Source organism: Chenopodium album, chromosome 10 (genome assembly GCF_948465745.1).
Source record: "Chenopodium album chromosome 10, dcCheAlbu1.1, whole genome shotgun sequence".
NCBI classification, from domain to species: domain Eukaryota; kingdom Viridiplantae; phylum Streptophyta; class Magnoliopsida; order Caryophyllales; family Amaranthaceae; genus Chenopodium; species Chenopodium album.
The window spans coordinates 33,907,564-33,909,688 of record NC_137843.1 but is presented as its reverse complement, the minus strand read 5'-3'; the positions used below and the strand labels follow the sequence as shown (position 1 = coordinate 33,909,688).

Sequence of the window (2,125 nt, the reverse complement as noted above, 5' to 3'; positions counted from 1 at the left end):
CCTTTGGGTTCCACCCTTGACTTACCATATACTCGTATTAAGTTGGTTGAGTGGTTATAAATTTTGTTTGGCTCTAGGGGAGAGTAGAAAACGACCTACATTTTCCCTACGTCAAAATGGCGCCGTTGCTAGGGAGTGATATTGGTGCTTTCTTATAGTTGTTTAGTCTACTTCATCTTAATTTGAAAATACAAAAAAAATTTCTCTTTTTGGCTACATTTGTGGCCGTGCTACTAATTGTTTCTTTTGAGATTGTATGCATAGAGCACGTGGTCGTTCACTAGTGCCACTTGATCCGAAAATTGAGAGGACAATTGCAAGGATAAGAGTTGCTAGACGATCTTTGAGTTCTAGCTCTTCAAGTGACGAAGAACCACAACAAGAAGAATAAGAAAGGATGGGAGAAAATCCAAGAGTGGCATTGAAGGAATTGGGGATTCCCGGTGCATATAGGTTTGAAAGTGGGATTGCTCCACCTATAACACCGGCAAATGACTTTGAAATAAGGCCGGCAATGATCACTTTGATATAGAAGCGACATTTTAGTGGGGCCAAACTTGAAATCCCACTAAATCATCTCAAGGAGTTCGAAAATTATTGCAACACTATCAAAGTGAACGAAATTTCCCAAGAATTCATTCGCCTCAAGCTTTTTTCCTTTTCTCTCATTGGGCGTGCCTTATAATGGCTAGACAAGGAGATCAAACCCAATTCTCTAAGGACATGGGACGAAGTGACCAAGGAATTTATATCCCGTTTCTATCCACAAAAGAAAACGGCGGAGGCTAGAGCTTTGATCCAAGGTTTTAAGCAAAGGCCTAAAGAAAGCCTCTATGAAGCATGGGAGAGTACAAAGAGTATCAAAGAGAATGTCCTCACCACGGAATTCCTACTTACCAAATTATTCAAATCTTCTATGGTGGCCTAAGTCCTCAAGGAAAGTCATGTCTTGATGGAGGAGCCGGAGCTCCCATCATGAATAAAACGGAGGAGAAAGTGGTAGACATAATTGAAGACGTAGTGGGGTACTATAGAGATTGGCAAGATGGTGAAAGGGAGTCAACTAGCAAGAGTAACTCTTTGGTGTACTCGGTTGATCATCTAAATGCAATCAACAATCTATCCTCACAAATGACAAACTTGGGGAAGGAAATGTCCGCTATCAAGGCAAAGATGGAAAGTGCTACCTCCCAAGTTTCGAATCATCCCTCCCAATCTAAGGGAAGAGGTATGTCTTCTAACTTTCAACCCTCTCCCTCTTCTAGTAACATGCCTAGTGGTTGCTTGTTTTGTGATGTTTGTGGATCGTATGATCATGATGCTCCTAATTTCCCTCATGCATGTATGGATGATTGTGATGATCAAGATGGAAATGTGAATGAGCATTTGAATTATGTGTCAAACAATAATGATTCTAGGTTTGAGAATCAAAGAGGTTAATGGAATAGGAACTACAACAATCATGGAAATTTTGACAACTACAACCAAGGTGGTGGTAATAGGAACCAAGGGAACCAAAATTCCCGAGGTAACTATAACAACCAAGGTTATAGTAGCCAAAATCAAAACCAAAATTATGGTAATCATAACCAAGGTTATGGTAACCATAATCAAGGTTATGGTCAAAATCAAGGAAGAGATAATTGGCATAATCAATATAGGGGAAATTTTCAAAACAATGCTCAAAGGGGTCCCCCACCCTAGATTTGTTCCAAAGACCCAAAATGATAATTCCTATGTTCAATCCTCTTCTTCCTCTTCATCTAGGACTAACTTGGAGGAAATCATTGAAAACCAAACCAAGTTGTTGAACACTTATATGGCGGTGAGCGATAAGAAGTTTAATAAAATGATAACCCACAATAAGATGCTTGAAAACGAAATCTCTCAACTTAACAATGCTTTGAAAGACCATGCAAGGCCTTCTTCTTTACCTTCTCAAGGCCTAGACCCTAAGAGACCCGTTAATGCCATAGTAACAAGGAGTGGTATGGTTCTTGAGGAGAGTTTGCCTAGCAAGAGTGAAAAGGGTGCAAAGGAGATTTTAGTTGAGGATGAGGGAGATGGTGCATCTTTGAGTGAAGTGATGATAGAGTCACCCAAGGAGGTGAAGGAAGAGAAAGAA

The 2,125-nt window shown here is 40.1% G+C and overlaps 1 non-coding gene across 1 annotated transcript; it reads right to left on the bottom strand.

The window, feature by feature from the left end:
• Nucleotides 1-782: 782 nt before the first annotated feature.
• Nucleotides 783-887, bottom strand: LOC145565827 (small nucleolar RNA R71). The gene has a single exon (XR_014095199.1). It is a non-coding gene; the product is annotated as a small nucleolar RNA R71 (small nucleolar RNA).
• Nucleotides 888-2,125: the final 1,238 nt, after the last annotated feature.